We start from the raw sequence: 19,496 nt of genomic DNA, 5'->3' as shown, positions 1-19,496 counted from the left end.
TTTTGTCATGGGGTTATGGTAGAAAGTACTAAAAAAAAAAATGATTAAAGTTGGAAGAGTGGTTGATGAAATTGTTAAGGGGGTGTGATTGAAATGATAAATGTGGATATAGGCTGGATCAAGGAAGGCAGGAAGGGGCTGATATACTGGGAGAATTCATTCTCTCATTCATCCATTCAGAAAATACTTGTTTTGCTCAAGGTGGTAAAATACACAGATGAGCAAAGACAGACAAATTCCGTTCAGTCACAGAGCCCACATACTAACAGGACACACAGAAATAAACATTAAAGAACAATTTCAGCTAGTGATAAGTGCTGTGAAGAACATAGGGGGATTCATTGATTGCAGAGAGGATCATGGACTTTCCTTCTCCTCATAAACGCTTTCTCCTTCAAAACTTTAGGACTGGGGCAAAGCTATACAAGGAGATGAAGGAGGCAGCTCCCACTGCCCTACCCCTGGCCAAGTCCATGGCTATAATCCCGAGGCTGAGTGAAGTTTCCAATTCAAGTCTGGTCACAAGCCTCCTGCCAGTTGTAAAGCTTTCACTGTTGCCATCCCTTAATTTACTCCCCAGCCCCACCTCCAGGCCACACCTATCTTTTCTTCAGAATTCTATACCTCTGAGGTGCGTTAGGAAACCCTGGTGGTACAGTGGTTAAGAGCTATGGCTGCTAACCAAAAGGTCGGCAGTTCAGATCCACCAGACGCTCTTTGGAAACTCTATGGGGCAGTTCTGTTGTGTCCTGTAGGGTTGCTGTGAGTCAGAATCAACTCAACTGCATCAAATTTGCTTTTTTTTTTTTTTCAAGGCACTTTAAAGGCGCAGTGGTTAAGTGTTGGCTGCTAAGTGAAAGGTCAGTGGTTTGAATCAACCACCTGCTCCATGGGAGAAAAATGTGGCAGTCTGCTTCCATAAAGATTACAGCTTGGAATTCCTATAGGGCAGCTCTCCTCTGTCCTGTGTAGGGTCATCACGAGTTGGGATCAACTCGATGGCAATGGCTTTGGTTTGGTTTTGGAAGGCGCTTTAACATCACTAATATTAGTATATTTGTACATCCACTTATTTTAAAGCATTCTCTCTTCAAAATCACAGTAATGATACCATAGATTTGTATCTTTTTAGTATTTAAAGGAGACTAGACTTATGTCTATTCATTAGCTATCCTTTTTCTTATTTCTGTTCACCACCGCACAGTTACTTCACTTTGGAACATGTGTATGTTCGCACAGTCATGCGCGGAGGCAAGTTGCCTACGTACAGATCGTACATTCACCTACTACTTGGCAAAAGCTCCATTCCTCTTGGGAAAGTTTCTGTTCTAGAGTGAATTTTTTCACCTCTGAATGGTTAATGCATATGGTATGGTAAGTGATCATAAAAATAAACTCTCTATAAAAAGAGCACTAAACGAAAGAAATAATAACCAGAAGAGGAAGAAGAGTAATGAGAAAAACAGCCTGCAGCACGTTAAACTTTTATGTTGTTTTTAATTTTTAGAAAGCAGCTGTGTTATCAGTATACAACTATGTCTGCATTTACATATAAAAAAATATATAGCACACACCAAAAAGAATTATTTCAGGCAAATACGCTAATCTTTTTTCAAATATGTGTGACCCCAACTTAAAGATACTCTTATCTTTAGCTGTTTATACTAACAAGTCTCTTTACTCCTTTTTATTTCTCTGTCTCTTTGGTACTCTCTCTGATCTTTATCAAAGAATGGTAATTTTGATACTCTTCTCTCTGCCTTTACCATTTTTAATGTCTCTGTTTTCCCTAGCATTACATGTATTCTTCTAGAGACAAGGAATAAATATATAAAAATTGGTCATTTTCTGATCATTTGGCTGTATTTGGTTTGGCTCATTCAATTTTTTTTCCTTCAAATATAGCTTTATCAACCATTAAAAAATAAAAACCAAGGAAATAAATTTTAAAAAGAGAGAAAAATTAGGATAATTGAACTTAGGGTTGGATATGAGTAAGCATAATAAATATTTTTCATTAGGAAAAAAACTCATAAAAATCCCAATTGGCATAATAAATATATGATGGATTGAATATTTATTTTACAGATTAATTTTCCTTTCTAAAAGATCTGGCATAAATATTTTCCTTAAATAATTTTAAAAATATATTTAGAGTATAATTGTATTTACAGACATGGTTTCTAGAACAATTCTATATCCTTACACATCTAGAACATTTACCTGTTGCTTCCCATATAAATGGTATTTTATACATCTCAACTATGAAACACTATTGGTGTTTAGTTGGCAAAAACTCGAAAGTTTAAATACACATATACACACACGTTGTTGTTGTTGTTGTTGTTGTTAGGTGTCCTCAAGCCGGTTCCGACTCATAGTGACCCAATGTATAAAAGAACTAAACACCGCCTGGTCCTGAGCCATCCTCACAGTCGTTGTTGTGTTTGAGCTCATTGTTGCAGCCACTGTGTCAGTCCATCTCCTTGAGGGTCTTCCTCTTTTTCGCTGACCCTCTACTTCACCAAGCACGATGTCCTCCTCTAGGGACTGGTCCCTCCTGATCACACATCCAAAGTCTGTGAGATGAAATTATTGTGTTCTCTTGTTTATATTTTTCTTGTTTCTCTTCTCCGGGTATCACTTCTCACTTCTTGTTACTATGTCCTGTGCCTGCCTTTTGGGCACCCCTCATTCTGCTCCACACTTTACTGTTTCTAAGATGAAATAGCCTGAAAAACCAAATGATTAGATTTAATAAAACTAAATTAAAGGTGAAGTAAATAAGTTTTGATTACTTTATTGATATGAAAACTACAGTAATAAAGATAGTGTATTTTAGAAAAGGAAACAGCAGTTCAATGGAACAGAATAGAGCTTCCAGAAATAGGCATATTACATATGGGAATGTAAATATATGACAAAGGTGGTATTTTAAATCACTAGCAAAAAGATATCTTGTTCAACATGTGATATTAGGACAGCTGGCTGATTGTTTAGAATATAAATTAACTTAGATCCCTGTTTCACACTTTAAAACCACAATACCAAACCGGTTGCCAGCAAGTCAGTTCCGGGTCATGGTGACCCCATGAGTGTGTCGCAGTAGAACTGTGCTCCATAGGATCTTCAGTGGCTGATACTTCAAGTGTACACAGCCAGGACTTTATTCTGAGGTCAAGAGTGTTAACTGTTTGTACTACCCACGGACTCCATCTCCGAATTAATTAAAATTTTTTTTTTTTAAGATTATATAAACATAAAAAGTGTAACTGCAGAACTTAGAAGGAAATACAGGTAAAAAGTTTTATAATCTTGGAATAGGGAAAGCCTTTGTAAGCTTAACATCAAAACCCAAAATCATTAAGAAAATTGGTAGATTTGGCTAGATAAAAACTGAAGTTTCTGTACATCCAAGAAAACAACACATAACGCAGTACAGGAATAGATAATTCACAAAAGATGAAATGCGAACAACATATGAAAAGTAATTCATCCTCTCCAGTAATCAGTGATGGAGCCCTGGTGTTAAAATGGTTAAGGGCTCGGCTGCTAGCCCAAAGGTCGACAGTTCAAATCCACCAGCTGCTCCTTGGAAACCCTGTGGGGCATTTCTAATCTCTCCTTTCGGGTCACTGTGATTCGAAATTGACTTGACAGCAACAGATTTAGTAATCAATGAAATTCGACTTAAAGTGTGACAGCATTTTTGCCTGTTAGATTATCTCAGGAAAAAAATGAAATTCCTAGTATTGGTGAGGGTATGAGAAAAGAGACACTGTCATGCATTAGGTGAGAATAAAGATAGGTTGAATCTTTCTGGCAATCTGTAAATGTTCATGTCATTTACCAAGGACTTTATCAAAAAAGAATAATTGTGCAAGAGTGCCAACAAGTGTTTCTATTGTATAGTTGTTCATAGAGGGCTGCGGTAGTTCAGTGGTAGAATTCTCATCTTCCGTGCAAGAGATTCGATTCCCAGCTCATGCATCTCATACACAACCACCTTCAGGCTGTCATTGGAGGCTTGCATGTTGCTGTAATGCTGAACAGGTTTCCATGGAGCTTCCAGACTAAGACATCTAGGAAAAAAGGCCTGGTAACCTACTTCCAAAAATCAGCCAGTGAAAACCCTGTGGATCACAACGGTGCAGTCCTGTTGTGCATGAGGTCACCGTGAGTCGGGCCAACTCGATGGCAGCTAACAACAAAAGGAGTTGTTCATAATAGAAAAATAACAGCAATATAAATGGCCAGCAATAGAGAAATGGGTAAATAAACAGTGTTGGTAAATCCATACAGTGGAATACTCTACATTGTCAAAAATATTGCCATAGATCTGTATGTATTGTCGTGGAAATATGTTTTGTCATGTTAAAGTGATAACAAATCATATTAAGAAACATAAAATACATATTTTCTATGTGTATACATGCATAAGGAAAAGTCTGGAATTATAGACACCAAAATGCTTATGGTCTCTAGATGATGACATCATGGAATTCTTTAATTTGCTAGTTTCCTGTATACTGAAGATTGTTTCTCTTTAAAATCAGAAAGAGGAGAAAACAACCCACAAGTGTCTTTCCATTTTGAGGGGGAAAAATGTGTGTTTGAAAATCTGAACAAGTAGTATGACTTCAGTATTGGCTATTCAGAGGGCTTTTGGACTACTTTCTGGTCTTTGGTCACGTTTTCAACATTCAAGGCTGCCAGAGTCATGACTTTATAATAACTTCCATGTAACTTTGACAGGGATTAAGGAATTTACAAATTGTCTTTTATCTCAGAAGTCAGAACAGCTTCAATCTCTTAATTTGTTTTTATGTAACCCACAAAGCTGTATTTTTTTTTCATACTTTTTAGCACTTTGATTTTATTTTCTTCATTTCCCCTTCATATTTGAGGAGGATGAGAATGATTATTTCTGCTTTGATATGAAATGTTAGCTATATCACTTGTAATTATAGTTCTTGTCATCATTTTCTAAAATGGCCTAAGATTAGTGAACTCTGGATCTCTGGGTTCACTGCTTTACTCTGTGTGTGTGTGAAATAAATAGTTATACATTCAAAAACCAAACCCTTTGCAGTAGAGTCGATTCTAACTCATAGTGACCCTACAGGACAGAGTAGAACTGCCCTGTAGCGTTTATAAGGAGCTGAGCTCTTAACCATTGTGCCATGCTCTGGACTCTAAAATTTTATTTAGCAAAGCAATGCATGTTAACTTTAAAAAATTCATATAACAGCAAAGTATATGAACGATGGAAGACCCCTGTCCCCAAATTTGCTCTGTTAACTAATTGCCCAGTACCCTTTAACTTGAAAGGTGCTGGGCTTGAAATTCCACCGTTAGAAATGGTTGGTACAAATATTTGGTTACAAATTTTTTTTTTTTTTTGGTAACGCAACAACCCTTTCCAACTGTTCGGCTGTCTCTGACAGGATTCGATAATGGGTTTGTGGAAAGCACAGAGGCAGCAGGGTCCGGACAGCCGTTGGCAGTGAGCACAAGGGAGGGTCTTGAGCTGCGCCTGTTGTTGAGGGAAGGGCAGAAGGTTCAGAGGCTGAAGGACGTACTTCCGCTAGATGTTGCCGAGGAGCAGCAGTAACAGGACAGTATTGTCTGTGCTTTTCACCTTGCACCTTGCCATAAATACTCTATTTCTTCTAGAAACATCATTTTCTCCTTTCCAAGTTAATACAGTGTTATTTTGTGTTTATGTGAGTTCAGAAAATAACTGACGTTATTACTTTCCTTTTGAAAATGGAACTCAGCTGTATTTACTTACATGGATGGGAGATAGGGGAGGGAGAGCCGTGATATTGCCCAGTTTAAAGAGTTATATACAATGGGTCTCATAACATGAAAATAAAACCTGAAAAATCTCCCTAAGTTGTGTTTAGTGTCAGTGGCTGGTTTTCCCTCTTCCAAATTTATCCTTCCAAATGCTGTGTTAGCAGCGCATAATCACTCTGAGAAGGTCTGTTTTCCAAAAGCAGCAGCAGCAGTGTTTAAGTTTACATGACCCCGGTTTCATGACAGCAGTAGCAAATCAGATATCTTATCCAAGGAAAAGCATTTTTGGCTTAGAATTCAGTCACTCTCATGGTGGGAGTCAACAGCTTATTTCAGCTCCAACACTGCTGCAGAACCCTGGCTGCAGTGAATCTTTCAGACAGTATAAACACAATTGGTATTTATAGCATTGTTAACATTTGTTAAATAGTTGGGGGAGTGGTCTGTATGCCCGCTTTAAGCAGGTGGGACAGGAATCTTTGTTGTGACTGCAGTAGGATTTAAGAGTAGGGCCACATGATTACAATGGTTGTAACAGTATAGTAAATTAGAAGTGTTGAATACAATAAGTTAAGATTTCATGCAGTCGTAATTCAAAGTGTTATGGAAACAATCCTGAAGCATCTCTGGCCAGAAGTATGTTACACAGATGGCATATTTGACACAGTACAGGGCAGGAACTGTACAATGAACAGCCAAATAAAGGGTGAGGATTAGTCAAGTTTTAATTGAAAACCTACATTTAAAAAATACCATAACATTATGCCAGACTTTCTCGTATATCAAAACCACAATAGTCAGAGAGTTTCCCTTAAACAATTAAATGAGTATCAAAGTTGTCAGTAAAGCTAATCTTTGTATTTTGCTAGTTGTTATGCCTATTGCAGACCTTGTAGTTAATTGTTGTGTTCCGCTGTGAAGACAATTCTGATTCATAGCAACCCTACATGACAGAGTAGAACTGCCCCATAGGATTTCCAAGGCTGTAATCTTTACAGAAGCAGACTGCCACCTCTTTCTCCTGCAGAGCGGCTGGTGGGTTCCAACCACTGACCTTTTGGTTAGCAGCTGAGTGCTTAACTATTGCACCACCAGGACTCCTCTCTTAAATAGTTGTAGCTAAATTATACATCCAAGGACATAAAGCAGGGTATTATTTTTTTATTTGTTTTCCCCTGTCAGCTACCTAGGAGCCCTGGCAGTGCAGTGGTTAAGAGTTTAGCTGCTAACCAAAAGGTAGGCAGTTCACATCCACCAGCCACTCCTTGGAAACCCTTTGGGGTCACTGTGAGTCAGAGTGACTTGGCAGGAACGGATTTAGGTTTTTGTTAGATTTCAGCTACCCAAGGAACCATGAGTCATTCTGTTATGCTGATGACTTCTGTCATGAACCTCTGCTCCCTTCAGGTATCATCTTCCTTTTAAATGGGGAGTGCATAGAGTCACCCCAAATCAAGGGGCTCAATTTTGTTCTCTAAATTTTAAATTCAATTTAAGCCTCTGGAAAGTTTAAGGTGAAGAAGATTACTTAGACTTGAAAGATACGTGTAAAATTATTTGCAGGTATGAAAATTTCTAAATGCTTAGAATGGCAACTTTGTTTTATTTCTAACAAAGATAAGGAAGTTTACTTAGAATGGCAGTGCAGTGGTTAAGAACTTGGCTGCTGACCAAAAGGTCGGCAGTTCAAATTCACCAGCTGCTCCTTGGAAACCCTATGGGGCAGTTCTACTCTGTCCTATAGGGTCGCTGTGAGTCGGAATCGACTCAATGGCAGCAGGTCTGTTTTTTTGTTTTCATTATTGGTGCAAAGAAGCAACTGAAATTCTGTATTCTGCAATTTGAAACACTTGAGTCAAATGCATATTTTTTAAATGTTAATAAATGAAACCATGTTAGAATAGTAAATTTGTTCTTACCTCTTTTTCTCCCTGATAGTGTTGTATAATTGAAATATGTATGTGTGTATATGTGGGCACACGCATTGCACACGCACACCTTGTATTTCAGGCTATTAAGTTCCATGAGGTCAAGTATCGTGTCATCTAATTCCTCACTGCACCTCATTTCTGTGTTTTACACAGTAATTGCTCGCAAATATTTTTAGAAAAATAGACCAAGTGATTCCAAACAAATGAGTGACTGATCAGATGACTGCTTCTTTCCATGGCGTAGTTTAAACATGTTTTTCCGCTCCTGAGAAATAACCTTTTGAATTCAGTGAATTAACTCTCCTGTTATTTCATATTTCTGTTTTTTGTCTTTAAGAACTTTTCACCATGTTTTCACTACATTTGCCTCTTAGCATTGGCAACCTCTTTGAAGCAGCATTCCACTTATTTTTCTAGGCAGCCTGCTTTATCTACTTATTTCCAGTAGCCAGAGATGGAGGTGTTTTGAATGAGCACATCAATGTTCTAGACAGAGATACTGTTTGAAATTATCCATGAACACGGTGCCGCCAAACATTACTGAGTGACGTTTGTTTCTGTTGGTTGTGTCTGCTCTGACTAGCTGGTTTCTTTCAGATTGGCAGCGGGGATTATGCTGTGGTAGATGGACAGCTATAAGACTGGAGACTGTAGTGAGGCTGGCCTGGGCCTCCATTAATATGCCTGGAATGTATGGGCTTAGTTACAAGACACTAATGGGAAAATCTCTGTGTATTTTTACAAATTGTAATTACTTTATGTTTTACCTTAGTAACTTCCATAACATGGTTTGAGTAGATAATGTCAGTAAAATACTCCTTTCCCCACATAATTTTTGTCCTCCTATGATTGATCACTGCATTTTTATGTTTTAAATAAGTTTTACTTTATTTAGCGAGCTGCTGTTTCTCTTTGCTCTTTAAGCACTCCATACCACCATGACAGAAGTCCCTGGGTAGTACAGATTGTTAATATACTCAACTGTTAACCAAGAGGTTGGCAGTTGGAGTCTACCCAAAGGCACCTCAGAAGAAAGGCCTGCCTATCTACTTCTCAAAAATCATGGAAAACCCTATGGAGCACAGTTCTACTCTGACACACATGGGGTCACCATGAGTCAGAATTGACTCGATAACAGCTGGTTACCATCATGACATGTATACACTTCCAGATACCTGAGGCATCTTCAGTGCCTTTTGGAGAAAAATATTTTTACTTACAAAATTGATACACCTTCCTAAGTATTTAGCTAATATTAAATGGTGTAAAAATATTGCTAAAACTAATAGCTCCATGGAAGTCACATAGAAATAAGTTAGGAAGTAAACTCAAGATAACAAAATTAATGCTGTAGCAAGGTCAACTGGTGTCACTGTTTTTGGACAACTTATCAGCTGGAGTTACTCTTAGATGATTAAAAAAATATTTTGGAATACTATGTTAATATTAAAATTATACTAAATCATAGAGCTATATCATATATTGGCAGATTTTTATTTATTTATTTTTAGTTTTAGATTTTTTCAAATGGAAATATCTTTTTTGTTTTTCTTTGTATTAAAAGTAATAAACATTTTTTTGTAAGATGTCAAACAATATAAAAGTGGGAAAAGTATAAATTTTTATTCTGCAGATTTTCTCGTCCTCTCCCACCAGGAATAACTGCTGATAGTAGTAATGTTCTCCTAGCCTGTACATGTGTTTATTCATGCCCGTGTGTAGGTGTGCTCACAGGGTGTATGTAAGTACATATATATATGTTTGTTGTTGTTGTTAGGCGCCAGCTAGTAGATTCCAACTTGTAGCAACCCCATGTGACAGAGTAAAACTGCCCACAGTGTTTTCTTGGCTGTAGTCTTTACAGAAGCAGATCATCAGGCCTTTCTCCTGTGGAGCCCCTGGCTGGGTTCCAATCGCTAACCTTAGACTAGTTTCCAGTATATGGTAGACTAGTTTCCAGTATATCGTAGACTAGTTTCCATGTCAAATACATTCAGCTCAACTCAGTCATCTTAATGGCTGCATAGTATTCCATTATCATAGTTTATTTAACCAGTTTTCTATTTTGATAGCCAATTAGTCCCCCGTGCCAGTTTTTACTGTTACAAAGAGTGCCATAATAACCATCTTTGTACCTAAATCTTTCCCTGTTTATCTGATTCTTTTCATATGAAAATTTGCAGAAAGGGAATCAATAGTTCAACCTCTGTTTGAAAACAAAAAATTTACTCTTGTCTACATTCTCAGATGTTTTTGTCCGTGTCTAATTTCCCGAAATTAAGAAAAAAAAAGTTACGGCTTTGTAAGCCCAAAGATACGTAGAATCACTTCTGTTCAACATGATTTGTTTCTTTACCATATTCCTCTTCTATCTGGATTATTTTGTATGTTTTGCTGATTAAATGGCCTCTGATCTACATTTTGAACATTTCTCTAATTGAGTTTTAAATATTCGAATTGCAGCATTTTGTTCTGTTGTACATAGGGTTCCTATGAGTTGGAACGAACTAGATGGCACCTAACAACAACAACAGTTGCTCGTGTATCTATTACTTTTTTTTTTTTTTTAGCTAAAAGACATTTGCATTTATGCTTTACACAGTTTGAATTCTATATCTATTTTTATTTCTGGAACATTTTGAATATTTATATTTTGATCTTAAAAGATTAGTTTTAAATAATTTCAGTTAGGTTCATTATGCTGTTTTTTAGAGTTTGTGAATTTATTGCTCTAACCACTAAGCAGTAACCCTGAATTTTTTTCCCCTTATGTTAGTTAAACGGGTCTCTCCAGTCTCTGTCAGGCCAGTAAGTCTGGTCTTTCTTTTTTAGTTAGAATTTTTGTTCTACATTTTTCTCCAGCTCTGTCAGGGACCCTTTACTGTGATCCCTGTCAGAGCAGTCAGTGATGGTAGCCGGGCACCATCTAGTTGTCCTGGACTCAGTCTGTTGGAGGCTGTGGTAGTTGTGGTTTGTTGGTCCTTTGAACTAATCTTTCCCAAGTAGTAACTTGACTGAAGTACTCTTTTTACTTGCTGATTTCAAAGCTAGATTTTAACATTAGCCCCAAAGGACCCTGAGGCTGGTCAAATAGTAGCTTTGAGTGGAGACTTGTCAAATATCCAGCAACTTGTTCTCCACTTTTAAGTTCAAATGTGTGAAGGGAAAATGAAATACTGGCACAAGTAATGATATGGTGTGTAACAGATTAGAAATTACTGGATGGCCTCAATGTGACTCTTTAAATATTGAAATCTTGATTTTGAAATCCAAAATATGAAAACTTGATTTTGAAATCCAAAATATGAAGGCTTGTTTGGATTCTAAACATCTCTTGGTAAAAGGGTAGACTAGAGTCTTAAGACAGTCTTCTCGTACTTAATTTTAAAAATATATTAATATATTAATTTCATTATAATAGATTAATAAATAAATAGTACAATTATTCTTAATTTTTTTTTCTAGTCCTCTAGTTCAATTATATAGTGCATTTAGATGTAAATATGTAGGAGATAAAATGCAATTTCAGAGTTGTGAGCTTAAAAAAGGCACATACATATGTTTTTACCTTAATTGTATCCATATGTTTAAGTTATTTCACCACCCCACCACCCTGCATCTTAAAATTTTACAACATTTATGCATGGTTTCTAAGTGTTGTACTGAGTTCATTTGTTTCCTCAGTTAAATTAAAAAGCCTAGTTCAGAGAGACTAAAATAGTCTTTGTTAAATTGATGGTAAATACTACATTGTCACTAAGCCAAGTCTCTTTTGCTTTAATATTCTTTTTTCTCTCTTTGTTTCTTTCTTCCTTTCATTCTAACTAGTGTGTGTATCTATATATTCTTTATATATATTCTGTCTCTTTTTCTATATATAGCTATAAAATTATACAAGTAGGTAATAGTTATCATAGAAAACACAGCTTGTTGACAATCTCTTCATAGTATTTCCATTTGGAAATCCATTAATAAATCCTCTAGGTAATATTGAGAATGCTGTTTATAAAATATAAATATGTGGTTTTATTGGAATGTCCTGAAGTATTTGCATGGTGTTTTTTTTTTTTTTTAATTACTATACATATATTTCAACATCCGAAATGATGCCTGCTGAATTCAGGTTTTATTATAGAAAGTAGTAACAGGCTGTTTACAGAAATAATTGGGAACTGGTGAATAATAATATTAAATAATAAAGCACACTTTTTAGTAGAAATGTTTAATAAAATGTTTTATTCAATACTAGGCTGTTCTGTAATAGTATATGTCTTAGCTATATCCCTGCTGAATTAAGTTGACATAGATGGATATTCATCTAATAAATATTTATTGAGCACCTACTATGTGCCAGGCCCTAAAAGCACAGAATTACTTGACAACCTCTAATCTCAAGGAGACATATAGTCTAATCGATAAAACAGAAAATTAAACTAGTAATTAGAATATTAGGTGAGTAGACATCCAAAATGGTAAGGAAGAAGTAAAATTATCCCTATTTTTAGGTGATATGATCTTATACATAGGAAATCTCAGAGATGCCACAAGAAAGCAATTGGAACTAATAGAAAGATTCAGCAAAGTGGCAGGGTATAAGATCAATATACAAAAATCAGTCAGATTCCTCTACGCTAATAAAGAGAACTTCAAAAGGAAATCGGGAAAACAGTTGTATTTACAGTAGCCCCCCAAGCAATAAATTACTCAGGAATAAATTTTACCAGAGATGTAAAAAACTTACACAAAGAAAACTACAAAACATTGACAAGAAACCAAAAGAGACCTGCATAAATGGAAAAAACATACCATGCTCATGGATAGGAAGATTTGACATTGTAAAAATGTCAGTACTACTCAAATCAATCTATAGATAAAATGCAATGCTGATCCAAATTCCAACAGTATTCTTTAACAGATTGAAAAAAGTAATCAACTTCATATGGAAAGGAGGAAAGAGGCCCTGGATAAGCAAAGCATTACTGAAGAACAAAGTAGGAGGCCTTGCACGTCCCGATCTCAGCCGCTGTAGTCAAAACAACCTGGCACTGGTCCAACAACAGACACATAGATTAATGGAACAGAATTGAGAACCCAGAAGTAAATCCATTCACCTATAGACAGTTGGAGCCCTGGTGGCACAGTGGTGAAGAGCTACGGCTGCTAGCCAAAAGCTCGGCAGTTCAAATCCACCAGCCACTCCTTGGAAGCCCTATGAAACAGTTCTACTCTGTCCTATAGGGTTGCTATGAGTTGGAATCAACTTGACGGCAATGGATTTTGGTTTATGCACAGTTGATCTTTGACAAAGGGTTGAGATCCTTTAAATGGGGAAGAAATAATCTCTTTAACAAATGGTGCTTGCAAAACTGAATATCCATTTGCAGAAAAATGAAACAGGATCTATACCGCACACCATACACAAAAACTAACTCAAGATGGGTCAGAGACCTAAATGTAAAACCTGAAACTATAAAGACCATAGAAATAAAAAAAATAAGGGCAAACCCAGGGGCCCTGAGTTATGACATGAATAGACTATCAGATATAACTAAAAATGCACAAACAGAAGAAGATAAACTAGACAACTGGGAGCTCCCTAAAAATAAAATACTTAGCCCATCAAAAGACTTCTCCAAAAGAGTAGAATAAGAACCTACAGACTGGGAAAAAATTTTTGGCAACAATATAGGTGACAAGGGACTAATCTCTAGAAATTGTCGCAAACTTCAACAGCTTAACAACAAAAAGACAAACAATCAACTTAAAAAATGAGCAAAGGATATGAACAGACACTTTACCAAAGAAGAATTCAGGTGGCTAAAAAACACATGAAGAGGTGCTTGCAGTCATTAGCCATTAACCAAAACCCATTGCCGGCAAGTCAATTCTACCATCAAGTTGATTCCGACTCATAGCAACCCTATGCACAACAGAATGAAACACTGCCCGGTCCTCAGCCAGCCTTACAATCGTTGTTATGCTTAGGCTCATTGTTGCAGCCACTGTGTCAATCCACCTCGTTGAGGGTCTTCCTCTTTTCTGCTGACCCTGTACTCTGCCAAGCATGATGTCCTTCTCCAGGGACTGATCCCTCCTGACAACATGTCCAAAGTATGTAAGACGCAGTTTCACCATCCTTGCCTCTAAGGAGCATTCTGGCCACACTTCTTCCAAGATAGATTTGTTCATTCTTTTGGCAGTCCGTGGTATATTCAATATTCTTCGCCAACACCACAATTCAAAAGCGTCAACTCTTTTTCGGTCTTCCTTATTCATTGTCCAGCTTTCACATGCATATGATGTGATTGAAAATACCATGGCTTGGGTCAGGCACACCTTAGTCTTCAGGGTGACATCTTTGCTCTTCAACACTTTGAAGAGTTGCTTTGCAGCAGATTTGCCCAATGCAATGCGTCTTTTGATTTCTTGACTGCTGCTTCCATGGCCGTTGATTGTGGGCCCAAGTAAAATGAAATCCTTCACAACTTCAGTCTTTTCTCCGTTTATCATGCTGTCACTCATTGGTCCAGTTGTGAGGATTTTTGTTTTCTTTATGTTGAGGTGTAATCCATAGTGAAGGCTGTGGTCTTTGATCTTCATTAGGAAGTGCTTCAGATCCTCTTCACTTTCAGCAAGTAAGGTTGTGTCATCTGCATAACGCAGGTTGTTAATGAGTCTTCCTCCAATCCTGATGCCCCGTTCTTCTTCATATAGTCCAGCTTCTCGTATTATTTGCTTAGCATACAGACCGAATAGGTATGGTGAAAGAATACAACCCTGATGTACACCTTTCCTGACTTTAAACCAATCAGTATCCCCTTGTTCTGTCCGAACAACTGCCTCTTGATCTATGTAAAGGGTCCTCATGAGCACAATTAAATGTTCTGGAATTCCCATTCTTTGCAGTGTTATCCATAGTTTGTTATGATCCACACAGTTGAATGCCTTTGCATAGTCAGTAAAACACAGGTAAACATCCTTCTGGTATTCTCTGCTTTCAGCCAGGATCCATCTGACATCAGCAATGATATACCTGGTTCCACATCCTCCTCTGAAACCAGCCTGAATTTCTGGCAGTTCCCTGTTGATATACTTCTGCAGCCCTTTTTGAATGATCTTCAGCAAAATTTTCCTTGCATATGATATTAATGATATTGTTCTATAATTTCCACGTTTGATTGGATCACCTTTCTTGGGAATAGTCATAAATATGGATCTGTTCCAGTCAGTTGGCCAGGAAGCTGTCTTCCATATTTCTTGGCATAGACGAGTGAGCACCTCCAGCGCTGCATCTGTTTGTTGAAACATCTCCATTGCTATTCCATCAATTCCTGGAGCCTTGTTTTTCGCCAATGCCTTCTGAGCAGCTTGGACTTCTTCCTTCAGTACCATCGGTTCCTGATCATATGCCACCTCTTGAAATGGTTGAATATCGACTATTTCTTTTTGATATAATGACTCTGTGTGTTCCTTTCATCTTCTTTTGATGCTTCCTGCATCGTTTAATATTTTCCCCATGGAATCCTTCACTATTGCAACTCGAGGCTTGAATTTTTTCTTCAGTTCTTTCAGCTTGAGAAATGCTAAGCATGTCCTTCCCTTTTGGTTTTCCACCTCCAGCTCTTTGCACATGTCATTATAATACTTTGTCTTCTCGAGAGGCCCTTTGAAATCTTCTGTTCAGCTCTTTTACTTCATCAATTCTTCCTTTTGCTTTAGCTGCTGGACGCTCAAGTGCAAGTTTCAGAGTCTCCTCTGACATCCATCTTGGTCTTTTCTTTCTTTCCTGTCTTTTCTGTGACCTCTTGCTTTTTTCATGGATGATGTCCTTGATGTCATTCCACAACTTGTCTGGTCTTCGGTCACTAGTGTTCAGTGCATCAAATCTGTTCTTCAGATGGTCTCTAAATTCAGGTGGGATATACTCATGGTCATATTTTGGCTCTTGTGGACTTGCTCTGATTTTCTTCAGTTTCAGCATGAACTTGCATATGAGCAATTGATGGTCTGTTCCACAGTTGGCCCCTGGCCTTGTTCTGACTGATGATATTGAGCTTTTCCATCATCTCTTTCCACAGGTGTAGTCAACTTGATTTCTGTGTGTTCCATCTGGAGAGGTCCATGTGTATAGTCGCCATTGATGTTGGTGAAAGAAGGTATTTGCAATGAAGAAGTCGTTGGTCTTGCAAAATTCTATCATTCGATCTCTGGCATTGTTTCTATCACCAAGGCCATATTTTCCAACTACTGATCCTTCTCCTTTGTTTCCAACTTTCGCATTCCAATCGCCAATAATTATCAACGCATCTTGTTTGCATGTTCGATCAATTTCAGACTACAGCAGCTGATAAAAATCTTCTATTTCTTCATCTTTGGCCCTAGTGGTTGGTGCATAAATTTGAATAATAGTCGCATTAACTGGTCTTCCTTGTAGGCATATGGATATTATCCTGTCACTGACAGTGTTGTACTTCAGGACAGATCTTGAAATGTTCTTTTTGACGATGAACGCAACACCATTCCTCTTCGAGTTGTCATTCCCAGCATAGTAGACCATATGATTGTCTGATTCAAAATGGCCAATACCAGTCCATTTCAGCTCACCAATGCCTAGAATATCAATGTTTATGCGTTCCATTTCATTTTTGACGATTTCCAATTTTCCTAGATTCATACTTCGTACATTCCAGGTTCCGATTATTAATGGATGTTTGCAGCTGTTTTTTCCCATTTTGAGTCATGCCACATCAGCAAATGAAGGTCCTGAAAGCGTTACTCCATCCACATCATTAAGGTGGACTCTACTTTGAGGAGGCAGCTCTTCCCCAGTCATCTTTTGAGTGCCTTCCAGCCTGGGGGGCTCATCTTCCAGCACTATATCAGACAATATTCCGCTGCTATTCATAAGGTTTTCACTGGCTAATGCTTAATGCTTTTCAGAAGTAGACTGCCGGGTCCTTCTTCCTAGTCTGTCTTAGTCTGGAAGCTCAGCTGAAACACGTCCTCCATGGGTGACCCTGCTGGCATCTGAATACTGGTGGCATAGCTTCCAGCATCACAGCAACACACAAGCCGCCACAGTACGACAATCTGATAGACACGTGGGGGATTCTACCATTAGAGAGATGCAAATGAAAATTACACTGCCATACCATCTGACCCCAACAATAATGGCACTTATCATAAAAACAGAAAACAAATGCTGCCGAGGTTGTAGGGAGATTGGAACTCTCATATACAGCTGTGGAAATGTAACATGGTATGGTGGAAAAGTATATGGTACTTCTTTATAAAACTAGAAATAGAAATACCATATGATCCAGCAGTCCCACTCCTAGGTGTATATTCTGGAGAAATAAGAGCCTTGACATGAATAGATATATGCACACCCATGTTCACCGCAGCATTATTCACAATAGCAAAAAGATGGCAACAACCTTAGTGTCCATTAACAGATAAATGGATAAACAAACTATGGTACATACACATAATGGAATACTATACATTGGAGAATAACAATCCCCGAAACATCTGACAACATGGGTAAACCTGAGGGCATTATGTGGAGTGAAATAAGTCAATCACAAAAGGACAAAGATATGAGACCACTATTATAAAAAATCAAGAAATGGTTTATACACAGAAAGAAACATTCTTTGATGGTTATCAGGGATGGGAGGGGGAAGGAGGGAAAATCACTAAGTAAATAGTAGACACATATTAACTTTGGTGGAGGGAAAGACAATACACAATATGGGGAATGTCAGCACGGCATGACCAAGGCAAAGGAAAACACAAAGCACAGGCATCACTAGCCTGAGACCAAAACTAGATGGTGCCCGGCTACCACTATGAACTTCTCTGACCAGGATCACAATAGAAGGGCCTGTACAGAAGGGGAGAAAAATGTAGAACGAAATTCAGATTTGTAAAAAAAAAGACCAGACTTACTGGTCTGATAAAGACTAGTGAAACCCCTGAGACTGAAGCCCTTAGACACCCTTCAAATTTGGAACTGATCACACTCCCAGAGATCACCTTTCATCCAAACAGTAGACATGCCTATAAAGTGAACCGTAACACCTGTGAAGAATGTGCACCTCAGAACAATCAACCATACAAGACCAAAAGGGCAGCATTTGCCCAAAAGCAAAGTTCAGAAGGCAGGAAGGGCCAGGAAAGCTGGAAAATAGAAACGGGGAACCCAAGAAGGAAGGGGAGACAGTGCTTACACATTGAGGAGATTATAACCAATATCACAAAACAAGCTGTTGAATGGGAAACTTAAATTGCTCCGTAAACTTTTGCCTAACCACTATAAAATGATCGTATATGTAAGAGCTACAGCAAGCTACGGCTGCTGACCAAAATGTCAGCAGTTTGAACATATATATGTATGTATACTGTACTAACATAACAATATCAAACACTGCCAAGAATTGTTCCAAGTGTCTTATATTATCTCATTTAATCCTCACAACAACCCAGTAAAATACCCACTATTATTATCCTCATTTTTAGAAGAGGAAACTAAGGCACAGATGGTTAAGTAACTTGCCAAGGTCACTCAGCTAATAAGTGATAGAGCTAAGATTTGAACTCTGGCAGTCTGGTTCCAGACTGATGTGGTGTGGCCACATGATAAGGAATTTGAATGGAAGGATTTTAACTGGACAGTTTCTGTAATCAAATTTGCAACTTTAAAATTGATCTCCTTAAAATTCCAGATGTATTCAACCCCTCAGAAAAAAGATGAAGGCAGCTGGCTAAAGCTTATGTTTTTGGTCATTGTAGGATGAAGCCTTAAATTAGAAGTAAAAAATAAATAGGTAGTGGCAGGAACACTCTTATTTTTCAATGAATGTGCCTAGCACATCGCCTAGGTTGAGCCCCCTTTAAGATAACCTATGGCCAAATGTAGGAGCCCCTGCGTGGTGCAAAGGATTAAATGACTTGGTGGCTAACCGAAAGGTTGGAGATTAGAGTCCACACAGGGGCCTCTTGGAAGAAAGGCCAGGCAATCTACTTCCAAACCATAAACCATTGAAATCCCTGGGGAGCACAGTTCTATTCTGACACACATGGGGTCACCATGGGTCAGAATGGACTCCATGGCAAGTGGTATTACATTTTTATTACCAACAATTCAAAGGTAAGTCAAGTAGTAAAGCATTATTTTTAAGTATTGTACAGCCTCTTCAGATGCCTTGAAGACTTAGAAAGATTATTATCTAATCTATGTGGGATAATACAAATTTTATTCTGTCTTTGAGACAGAATAATTAGACCAGTATAATACATGACTTGAAAAAGCCATCTCCTGAACTGGGAACCATGTATCTGATAAGGGTTTAATATCCAGTATACATAAAGAAGGTCCTACAACTCAACAACAAAAACACAAGCAATCCACTTAAAAAATGGTCTCACCCGTTCTGCTTTTTCTCCAACCTGACTGCCCCTTCTCTGTCTTCTTTATTAACGCTTAAGATCTTACCTTATATTTCCTGAGGTTTATCTCTAGGTGTGTGTGTGTGCGTGCTCGTGCACACGCGTGTGTGTCTGTGTGTATCAGAGAGAGAGAGATTGATTTTCTTCCTGGGGCTTAACCAGTGGTTTCAAAAGAGCCCTGAAATCTCTCAGAATTGTCTCAGGGGCTACTGAGAAGGCTTATTATTATTACTTAGTAATGATTATATTTCCTTGTTTGTGATTTATTAATTGCCTGTGGTGCGAAGGTCATGCAGTGCATATAAAAAATTG

General features: G+C 37.9%; 1 protein-coding gene across 7 annotated transcripts in view; it reads left to right on the top strand.

Annotated features, from left to right (window-relative positions):
• Positions 1–19,496, top strand: part of LRBA (LPS responsive beige-like anchor protein) — a 766,566-nt gene that overhangs the window by 686,805 nt on the left and 60,265 nt on the right. The gene's annotated exons all lie outside the window — the stretch shown is intronic.

Source organism: Loxodonta africana, chromosome 13, assembly GCF_030014295.1.
Source record: "Loxodonta africana isolate mLoxAfr1 chromosome 13, mLoxAfr1.hap2, whole genome shotgun sequence".
Lineage (NCBI taxonomy): Eukaryota > Metazoa > Chordata > Mammalia > Proboscidea > Elephantidae > Loxodonta > Loxodonta africana.
This window is presented reverse-complemented; position numbering and strand designations above follow the sequence as displayed.